A 12,149-nucleotide genomic window follows, 5' to 3' on the forward strand; every position below is an offset into this window, starting at 1 on the left:
CATCATTGACTGAAACCTTTAAAACTTTTTAATTTGAAGACAAAAAAATCTTTGTAATTTGTATTGCCAGGCAGAGGTGACACATGCCTTTGATCCCAGCACTCAGGGGGCAGAGCCAGGCAGATCTCTGTGAGTTCAAGGCCATCCTGGTCTATAGACTGAGATCCAGGATCCAGGACTGGCACCAAAACTACACAGAGAATCCCTGTCTTGAAAAACATAAATAAATAATTAAATAAATAAATAAGAGAATGTATTATGGTAATGGTAATCTTACAAAATTTTCTTTGAAACTTGAGTGAAACAGGAGGAATATTAAGGTTTCTTAGAAGTTTGCTGAATTTTGATATACAACTACATTTGACTGCTGAACAATTGAATCGGTGGGGAAAGACTGTTATAATGTTCCATGATGATTAGTGAGTGGTAAATGGACTTCTTCACAGCTTTATCCAATAACCTAATATATACTGTGGAACAATGCTCTTGTACACTTTAAATATTCACCATATGAATTGGTTTAATAAAACACTGATTGGCTGGTAGCTGGGCAGGAAGTTGGGTGAGAAAGCCAAACTGAGAATTCTGGAAAGAAGAAGTACACAGAGGAAGCAAGATGAGAATGCCATTTTGAGAAAACGTGTCAAGTCAAGTTGCTAAACATAGATAAGAATTACAGGGTAATTTAAATGTAAGAGGTAGTTAGTAATAATTCTGAGCCTCCAGCTGAGCATTTGTAAGCAATATTAAGTTTCAGAGTCAATTATTTAAGAAGTGGCTGCCAGGTATTTGGGAATAGGCAGGTGGCTGCATGTAGTGCTCAAACCGTTGACAAGAATTTCCACATGAAACCTGAGAAAGCTTTTAAAAAAAAGGATTTGAAACACACAAAAATGGAGTCAAACACAGCTTCTTGGTAACTGTCTTTTCTCCAGCAGGCTCTGTTTTCTGGCAATAAGCAGAATGCAGCTCCTTGAATAGATGGCTTCCTGATTCAGCATTAGCTGCAAAAACCTCATGGCTCTTTTAAGAGGCCTTGCTAACAAACACTTAAGTGGAGTTTATAAGCAATGAGTAGCACACTACTCGGTGGCAGCATGGACCCAAAAACTTCTCAGAGTTGGAGTGGTAAACTTGGCTTTCAGAGCTGGAGGTAAACATGCCTCCACCATGAGACTAGCTTCTAAGGAATCAAAGATTGGGGCAGAGCCAGCTACAAAGCCAATGGTTTAGTCCTAGCAATGTCTGCTTAGCAATTTAAATACTCATGTCAGAAAAAGAGAGAGATGCAGTAAAGACAGATTCAAGGAAACAAAAACAAAAAAATCTCTAAGTTACATTGTGTTTAAAAATAAAATGTATGTTTAGGAGTAAAGAGAAAGTATAGACAATCATAAAAAAGAAATATATAGTTTTAAAGTAAAGTCCTTAAAAAGGGAGTAAAGTAATATAAAAAAGCCATGTAAAGATGGAAAATACACAGGGAGTCTGAATACTGTATGTTATTATCTTTTCCTTGAATTGTTTCACAGCTGAGGAAGAAGCAGCAGCTACTAAAATAAATTTGAATATAAATGTTGCTGGGTTATTCCAACCAATATATTTTGAAAATGCCTTGACTTCGAAATTTGAGTCAAAAGATGTATTATTTTGAAGAAGAGGATATGCTTTTATTTCCACAGGAAATGAGAGGCTGTGGGTTCATTCTGTGTTAAGAAAAATCAGATTTGATCAAGGAAAAACCCCTGAAAAATCTCCAGTGGGAACTGATGGTCCAGATGATCTAACATTCCAGAGTGCCTCTGTTGCAGTTTCCTATGAATTTGGCATCCAGCAAGGCTTCAAGGCTGATGGCTGAGATGATCCAGAATCATAGACTCCAGTCAGGACTTGACCATAATCCTAAATTTTCACAGGGTCCCTATAAGATTAACAGAGTCGCCAAACAACAAGAAGTAGCCTAGAAAACCATGCCCCCCCCCAAATGAATGTCTTTGTTTAGGAGGTTTGGTTACAATTTTTTATTGGTCATAGTCAATATCTTTCTAAAAGAAGAATGTAGGATATGATATAGAAATGATGGGAAAAAAGGGTAGATTATTAAATCTGCTTTAATCCAAAAAACAGTTGTTAATCTTACATATTTTACATAATTGTGGATTTTAGTTTATTGATACAAATTTAAAGTTAATTTTGGTATACTGTATATGTATTTCTACTCTTGTTTATGTTGCTCATTTAAAAATTTATTATGTAATTAAGCATAATTTGAAGTTTCCCTGTGTCCCAGCCAGTCAGCAGGGCTGTGCTTACCATGATAACAAATTTCTGAGATTGTTCTTATTCTCTCTCTACTTCTGAAACCTAGTAACTTTCTTATTCTCTCTTTAACCTACATAATTTACTACACAGTTCAGCAACTTTTTGAAATTTCTCTAAACATCTATATGTATTTAATGGAGGTTATCATTAGCAGTGTTCTATAATTGAATGATACCTCAATATATAAATCTTTAGGTAACTAAGATCCATAAAGACAAACTTAGAATGTTTTCTCTCATCTGTGGAAGTTAGTTTTAAACTTCCAAATATGTGTGTTTCATGTGAAATAGCCATAGAATACAGCAATTAATGGGTGGATTTTAATGGAAGACAGCTGGCCCATGGTAGTATAAGGGCTGAAAGGGAACTAATGAGTCAAGAATAGTAACAAAGGGGTAAGTATGGGGGCACAGGGTAGAGGAGAGACTATACGGAGGAATAAATAAGAGCTAAAGTCTTTCCAAAAGTCACATGGAAGCCTAACTACTACTGTAAAGGCATATGTAAACACGGCAATACTAATTTTTTATCTGATACAGCTTTTGTTATAGCTGTGTTTAGCCTTTGTAAAAAATCAATGAAGGGTTCATGTGGTCCCTGAAATATCTTTGTATATACCTCAGTTTTTTTTAGGTTTTGGAATTTTTTTCCCCAAGCATTTAGAGCTGTTGTACGGCATAGGGATATTGTATGCTCATCATAAATGGCTTGTACATTCTTGTCAGTAAAACATCCCTCATCAAGTATTTGATCTTGGGAGATCTCAAAACCTTTGAGTTTACCTTGTTGTTTTAAATTTTTTGTCTCTTTTCTCAACCAGCTTTTTTATTGTAACTGTTGGCTATATTCTAGAACAGCTGAAATTAACTGATGCCAGTCATCTGGAATGATTTTATGTGAGGTAGACCACGAATTTAACATCTGTTTTACATATGTGGAGTGTATCTCATATGTAACTATTGCTTCCTTTATATTTTTTAAGTCCCTTGTTGAAATTGGTTGTAATGTATATGTCGTATATGGCTCGGGGTGTGTGTTATCTGTTGGTTTCTCATGGATGATAACAGGATAAGCCATTGTATGAGAGCCATTTGGAGATGTTACAACCTGTATGGTCATGCCCTTTTGCTTATTAGGTGCCTTGTCATGTTTATTGAGAGTTTCCTCCAGGGCTTGTAAACAAGCACCTAGAGTCTGTTCCAGGGAGTAAACCTCCTCTCTTGTAAGGGATTCCAGATTTTTCATGGAATCATGGAAGTTTTTATGTTCTTCTGAAACATGATTCCATGGACCTTATCTTATCAAGTAATGATAATTTTTCTTCCTTATATAGTGTCTGAGTAGCTACAACTTCATTCTGGAGAGTTAGGGTTCTATCCATTAAATACTCATTTATTATCAATAAAAGCAATTTTGGGTACAAGCTTGTTTTGTAAATTCTGGTTAGCAGATTCCAGAGAGAGAATATTTTTATGTAAGTCCTGGTTAGCAGATTCCAGAGAAAGAATCTTTGTATGCAAGTCCTGGTCAGCAGATTCCATAGAAAGAATCTTTTACTATAAGCCTTCATTGCTAACTTTTAAAGCCTGTAAATCCTGGTTGGCAGATTCCAGAAAGAGAATCTTTTTCTGTAAGCCTTCATTGCTATTTTTTAAAGCCTGTATCAGTCCCAATAATGACTCATCTTTGTTCTTATTATTAAACCAGTGTTTGAACACTGCATGAATTATTACAATGAATGTCAAAATGGTACAGGCCAGATATGTCTTAGGGATGTCGTATATTTCCAGGAAAATGTCATTCATCATACAGGCAAAAAGGTTTTTAAATTCTTGTGAGGTAATGTTGTCAGCCATATTACAAGAATTACTCAAAATTTGTTAGTCAGTTTTAAGGTGTAAAATTATCAAGTACTTTTACCTGAAATAATCTTACCTTTCCGTGGTTTTGGGGGTGCAGTAGCACTTTTTAGCCAGCAGGAGGCGGTGGTATAGCTACAAAGCAGGGCCTGCTGGCGACCTTGGCTGGTGGCAGCTGAAGGCAGGAGCCAAGATGGTGGGGAGCTGGCACTCAGGGAGGAGTGGGAACGCCTCACTCACAGCAGTTTTTGCTGGTCTAGGGGCTAAGCTAGGGAACTGAGACCAGACTAGCTGTTCCCTTTTTCGGGAATGGAACCGTGTAGGCATCCCCTGGTTAAATGGAACTTTGCAGGTGGGTTTAGGTACCTGCCAGTCGGGGAGGAGGCTGAGGGAGGGAGCCGCCTAGGCCTTTGGAATTTGCCCCACATTGGGCGCCAGATATTGGTGAAATTATTTAGGCCACTCCACATAGTTAAAAAGGAGGTTTATTTTGTGGGGTAACTTACAAATGAAGGGATAGGTTGTAGGGTCTGGCAAAGGTATGGCGCAGTCTGGCGGTGTTCTTGGGAGAACTCTGCTCGGTCTACCTCCTGCATCCAGCGTCCCAAAACCAAGAGAGAGCCCTCCTCTCGATCCTGGGTCTTCGGCTTCCTCCTCCACCCCGCCTTGTGGGCGTGACCATTACCGAAGCCTCAGTGGGGGTTGGAACATCCATGCCAATGCTGGGATGGCTATCCACTACACTACTGGTTACCCCAAGCTAACAAATCAAAGTCCAATGTCAGGAATGGGTTACCTTCTTTGGTGTCATAGGCCAGTGAGGTACTACATGTTCATAAACATTGTAAGCTGTTGCCAATGCTTTTGATTCCCCTTCAAAATTAGATTGTAAGACTCTACTCATGAAATCAGCATGTCCTTGAGTCATAGAACATGTAGATATTAGCATAACAGTCATAATGATATGCACAAGATCTGTGCAGGCTCAAGCCAGACAAAAATCACAACATGACAAGAAATAGGGCATATGAAATGTCATGCCTGGTCAAGAATCTTTTTTGCCCGGTGGTGGTGGCAGCAGCGTATGCCTGTAATCCCAACAATTGGGAGGCAGAGGCAGGTGGATCTCTGTTAGTTCGAGGCCAGCCTGGTCTACAGAGCAAGTTCCAGGACAGGCACCAAAACTACAGAGAAACCCTGTCTCGAAAAACAAAAACAAATAAAAAGAATCTTTTGGCAGTTGATAGCTTGAAAGAGGGGGCAATTAGGAAAGAGGAGGGCCATTAAATATATTGTATATTATTGTTTATATGGACGGTGCATTTAGTATATATGTAAGGCACAGATTAGTAGAACAGAAAATTTACCCTTTGTAAACAGACATACTTTCCAATAACACCACATGAAATTCTCTGAATGGATTTAAAGTAGTTCCTTTGAGGCCTGAGAATGTTTACTGCCAACTCCATAATCTACTGCTATTTATTAAGAATATCTACTCACCATCTCTCACAATATGTTATATCTAAACTAGGAACAATAACAGAGAATATAATTTTTGAAACTTCTTGAAAATGCCCCCAAGTCAATGCAAACTTATCAGAGTCCATGACTTGTGAACCTCAAAACAGTGGAAAATGCTCCTATAGAGATTAGTTTGGGAGATTTGCAGTCTTTACCTGGAAATAATGCACATCTGTATGTATTGCTTAATAGCTCAGGGAATGTCATTTGAGACATTTATAATCTCAGGCAAATGTTATCCACTGCATATTGTGATGACCCAGGTATTTTTTGCTTTAAGCCTGTGTTCATTATTATTCATTTTTATAAATGTCACCCTTATTATTTTAGATTTTTGTTTTTAGCTTTTATGTTCCTAAAACCCCAAAACTACACTGAACATAGCCAAAGCCTAATGACAAAGCTTTCAGTATACTCCAAGAATAAGCATTTCAGCCTTACATCACAGTGGCTTCTTCTGTTATTTTTTTTTTTTTAACTAAGGATAAGCCTGGTTTTGTGAATTATTTCTTTAAAAAAAAAAAAGTTCATTCTCATTGCAATGTTTTCTTATGCTGGAATATCACCCTCTACAAACTTCTGAAGTGGAGGCAATGTTGAGATTTCTGAACCTTGTCTCCCAGGAGAATTTATTGATCAATAACTGTCTCATGTGCTTCTAACCTTAATGTCTTTTATCTTCTTTTGAATCCTGTAAAACATAAGAAAATGTATTGCTTTTTTGTTCTTTGTTTTCTCTGCAAATGTGAATGTGACTTAGTTCTATTTCCTTCAGTGGTAAATACTTTAAACTGCTTTCTTAAGTTTATCCGTTTTCTAATATGATACACAGGGTACTGATACATTATGCTGCATTTGGGTGGCTGCTTTCAATTTTTTTTCTCACGTAGATATTTGTTTTGCTAATGTATCTTTCAAACTTCATCTTCATTGGTCCCACATAGTAGTAAGACATTTTAAAAAGTGAGTAAAAATTGAGCATGTCAAATGTATCTAGTCTTCAGACAAATCATGTCCACCTTCACCTTCTAGAGTTAGATAATAGTACCCAGGAGATATTCTGAAGTCAATTCTACCCCAGTCGGCACTTGATCTATCACTGTCCTGTTTCACTGTTCTTTAATAATGTCTTATTTTTGTAACCATTCTTTCAGCCCCTAATTTATTAAAATTCCTAGATTTTCTACCATAAAATGCATACCACAAAATCCTCACCTTAATTAAGTGCACTGCCTTGAAACTCACTTAATAATTTAGTAATACTGTTTTAAGTGAATCTTCCTATTTACTGCTATCATATACTTTCATATTGTCTGTAGTCACTTGGTGGAACATTATGTTGTGAATGTTCCTCGCCCCTCCATTTTTTTCTTTCCTTGGATTTTTAAAATTTAAAATCTTCCAACAATGTCGACCTGACTAGGAAATAACACGTGACTTTTTTTTCTAAGAACATTCATCTTTTTCTGTGCTAGATTCCACTGTGCTCTAGTCAGTCACTTTTTCTCATCTGGTAAAAAGCTGCATACTTTTCACTGTAATAAAGTCTTGTTCAGAGGAATTAGATCTCTTGTATAATATTAGAGGGACCAGCCTTAATATTATACATCCCAGGGGCTCAGGAGAGAGAACTACTAATGGCGAGGACTATTTTCAGGAAATAGAATCTCAGCACACCAAGCTCCATAGCACTCTTTAATTCCTCTGGCATAACATCCTATGTTCACAGCTTCAGTTCTGTTCTCATGCCTAGCTCCTTTCTTGCCTGATTTCTCTCTATACCTATCTATTGCTTCCTCTAAATTCTATCTTAATTCCCTTGTCTTAATTCTGCCTCACCTAGGGCCTTTTCAGCTTGTTCTTACCCAGCTAGTACTTCCCCATCTGGCTCTTCCTCATCTTCCATCTCATTCCTCTAGTACTCTCTTCCAGCCCTTCAACCTAGTTCTTCCCCATCTCAGTTTGTTCCTCTCAAGTTCTTAGCCATCTAGTTCTTCCATTCTCTTTTCTCTTCTCCATCCCTCATGCCCTGGAAGTCCTGGTATATAAAGCCAGGCTGCCAGGGTCAAATGGATGGATGATAAGAATCACATTGAGAGGCAATAGCCATTAATTATCATTTGCAAACCCAAAGGGAAGTGACCAATGAGGAAATGAATTATCTAAATGCTAAATTCGGGTAATATCTAAGAAGAGGAAATCTTATGTGTTCAACTATAGTTTTAAACATGATTAGTAGAAAATGTTAAAAATCTATAAGTTGCTAGGTCAATGGGAGAAAATAAAACTGCCTTCTTTTTTCCTGTGGCTCCTATCTGTCCAAGCTATCTGCTGTTTTTCTTCAGGGTGGGGGAAAGTGTGCTCAGTCGCTAGGCAACCTGTGTACAGCTAGATGCCTCTGGTGATAGTTAAAGGGAGATCTGGAACTAGAGGTAAGGTTTGGGAAAGGAAGAAGTAAAGCTTAATTGGCACATCCGCCAGACCTTCTCAAACAGATAGCCTAGATGCTTAAGTCTGTTCTTAGAGGGTACAGAGGTATCTCTGATAAGGTACTTTCCTCCACCTGGGGATGGACCTGGCCGGATGCTGCCAATGATGATAATTAAAGGGAGGCTTGAACTGGGGTTCTAGCTGAGCATAGCTGTCAGCACAGAAAGTTATCTAAATAGTTTAGAAATGGTTAGATAAGGACTTAAATGTCTATAAAGTTAGTAAGGCTGTAAGAAAGGAGGGTCTGAGCTAAACTGTGTAAAGCTATTACTTAAGTTCCACCTGACCTAGGTGATGTCTCCTTGTGGAATTCACTTTAAATCAGGAGACTTGTATGTGGGCTGTAATTACTGCTAGTCCTTGAATGTGGCTAAGGGAGATATCTGATTTCAGAGAAAGCCTTTCTTGAGGCTGTTCTCCAAATACCTTGAATGTGTATGTCCAGAGAGTGGTCAGTCCACACTGTTAGCTCTTCTTAGGGAAAAGTCAATTGGGAAAAGTACAAAGGCACACATGATTTTTATAACAGAATACAGCTGATATATAACAAGCCAAGTAACACCAAAAGCTCCTTGGAATTTGGCTTCCTTTGGAGTAAATCCTTGATCCCTCCAGGTAGTGACTTTGCCATAATGAGCTGTGATCTTATGATATATTCCTGCCCCCCTCCCCCCGCAGCATAGATCCAGAACAAACTTCATTTCCCTTTCACATCATTCTTCTCCATCCTTTGAGATCTCATTTTCCTTTTACAAAAGTAGGGACTAATATGCCCAAGAGCTTTATCTACCTTGTAAATAAACTTCTAAAGTAGTTTAATTCTTAAGTAATTTTTATTCTAACACTATTAAAAATATGAAAAAAAGAAACTTTGAATCCTATTTCACACAGATGGAAAAATCTTAAAGTAACAAGAAAACAATATGAAAAGCACAAGAAAATGATACTTTGTTATAACTATTGTAATCTGGCTCTCACATTGCAAAAATGCAGTGATATTAGAAAATTTATTAATCAAAATAGCAATACTCATTAACATGCTTTGTTACATAATAAAATTTAGATGAAAATAGTATTACTATCTTCAAATATGAATAAAAGTTGATAAAATTCAGCAATCTTTCATAAAATGTCAGTGTAAAATAGTCAAGAATATTGTTACTAGAATAAAACTATTAGTGAAACCTTATTACTTTATAATCAGGATCAAAGCAAGTATTTTCCTTAGAAGACTTAGCTTTGCATTAATCTGTATCCAGAACCAACACTGTGGCTTGAAACTGCCTGCAACTACAGTTCCAGGGGAACTGATACTGTTTTTTGTAGTCTCTAGTACTGCACACACATAGTGCACATCCATGCCCTCAGCCACACATACACACATAAAATAATATAAACTAAAACCAAAAAAATTTTATCAATATAGAAAGCTTAACAAATGTAAATTATTTCATTTACATTTTATTATTTATATGTTATGTATTATAAATTAACTATTTGTATTATTTATATTATATTTATATTATTTTTAAAACTATGTAGATTAAAAGTTATATCACCCAAAATTAATTATAATAGAATAAAAATACTAGAGACAATTTAACAGTAAAAATTCCTAGAAGTGATAGATTTATAACACAAAATGAAGTGAAAAATGTCCCATGAGAAAGTTCTAAAAACTATCGTTCTATTCTTAGTGCTAAAAATTAAATAAACCAAATGTAACATAAGCACGAAGAAGGGCTACAGAGATTACTCAGCAGTTAACAATGCTTATTACTCATGCAAAGGAACCTGATTTAGTTCTCAGCACCCACATGGTGGCTCACAACTGTTCATAACTCAAATTATCCTATGCCCTTTTCTGACTCCTGCAGGTACAGGGCATGAACATGGTGTGTATACATACATATAAGCAAAACATTGTTTACATAACATAAAAATTTTAAAACTGCAAACATGATAGATTTAATGGGCATAACTTTCTGCCGGAGTTGTGTTATAAGCAATCAGGTGTAGATGTAACTGGCTTGTTAAATAGTAAACACAGAGCCAATTGCAAAGTTAAAAGCCAAGAGGTCAGAGCAATAGCTGAGAGCTGAAAGCCTTACCCTTCACTGCTGATCTGTCTTTCCTCTCCCCAAGAGACCTACTTGCTGTGTCCTGTCTTTCTGTTCTGCCTTCTCATTGGTTGTAAACCCAGCCACATGACCTCCTTGTCACTGCCTGACTGTATAGACCTCCAGGTCTTCTATTGGTTGATATTGAGATTAAAGGTGTGTGTCTTCATGCTGGCTGTGTCCTTGAACATACAGAGATCCTACCTAGCTCTGCCTCCCAAGAGCTGGGATTAAAGGTGTGCACCACCACCGTCCAGCTTCTGCTATGGCTTGCTCTAACCCCAAGGTGATTTTATTAATATACAAATTAAAACACATTTCAGTACAAATAAAATATCGCCACAATCAGGTGAGTATTTAAAACTGTACGCTCATAGTCTTTCTACAGATTAATGGTTCTCACTCATAATTTTATGTTTTTCTCCCTGAGATCTTCACTTTCCCTAAGTGTTTATATCTTCCAAAGCCATAACTAGTTCTTGTCTTTTTGTGCCACCCAGTACTCAATAGAATGCTCTGTCTAGAATAAATGATATTTTTCTCCTGAAATTCATAATCTTAATAAGGGAAACGCTTGCTTAGAAATAACATTGTTTAGTGGTCTGCTCATTGTTCATAATGGTGGCTTCTGAGAAAAGCCAAAGTTTGCTTCAAACTGCCACAATCCCTGGGCTTTTCTGTTCTTTTAAAAACAAAATTTAGCCAAATTTGTCTTTTTGACAATTATTAATCAAACATTCATGTAACCCTTTTTTGAAACCCACTGGGTTTAAGCAGGACCATCTACATGACCACAGGATTAGAACTAGCCATTGGAGCCTGGTAAATATCCCAGTGACTGCCCCAACCTCAGAATCCATTACTAGCCAATACTTAAGCAGGAAATTATGGCACTCCTGGGTAACTCTCCAACTCATTGCTAACTGTGGGTGGGCCTAGTTTTGAACAGGCCCATTGCAAAAGGCCATAGGTGATGTGAAGCCACAACACCATGACTCTTTGGCTGTTCAGTGCCAAAAGGCAGCATCTAGCTGCCCTTCTCTTCACTTCAGGGTCTTAATTTTTTCTGCCCTGTCTTCCACAACAATTCATGAGTCTTGGAAGTTATGGTATAAAATGTCATATTTAGGACCAAGCACTCAAGCATTGCTTATATTCAATACTCTGAGAAGCCAAGGTTGTTTCTTCATAGTCATTTCAAAGATAGGCTTCTCTGAATAAGGTTAGGAGTAGTTGTCCATAAGCATAAATACAAATATTTGGAAGGTAGATCAGCACTATGATAATTTAAAGAAAGAACTGTAGTAAGTTCACCTAAGGCCTTCTCAGCCACTGGTTTTTCACACAGGTTCAAAGTACGAACTTTGAATTTTGTCTTGTGGTGGAGGCCTAAAGTATGAGAAAATAGTTGATCAACTCATTAAAGTCATACCACTATTGCACAGTTTGGCACATTTTTGTGCTTGACAAGTTGGTATTGTAGATTGTAGGGTTCACCTTAGGTGTGAAACCACCAATTCCTTTTCACTCCTGACAGCCTGTATATTATCTTTCAACATGTTAAGAACTGTTTCATAGAGAGCAAGTTTCCAGATCACTTCTAGCTTCATTTTTCTTTATATTACAATCAAACTATGTGCTGAATAGTTGATAAGGATGCAATTGCATCTTATTAACTGACTGTGGTGATTAATCAATGAGAGTGGGGAAAGGTATTATTTTAGAGACCTCTAAGGCCTCCTTTACCTGTTAAAATTGAGGATATATTATACACCTCGTGCCATATTTCTGTTTAATGGCCCTTGATTTTGAGGAGTATTACTATCCAGATGTA

Source organism: Onychomys torridus, chromosome X, assembly GCF_903995425.1.
Source record: "Onychomys torridus chromosome X, mOncTor1.1, whole genome shotgun sequence".
NCBI classification, from domain to species: domain Eukaryota; kingdom Metazoa; phylum Chordata; class Mammalia; order Rodentia; family Cricetidae; genus Onychomys; species Onychomys torridus.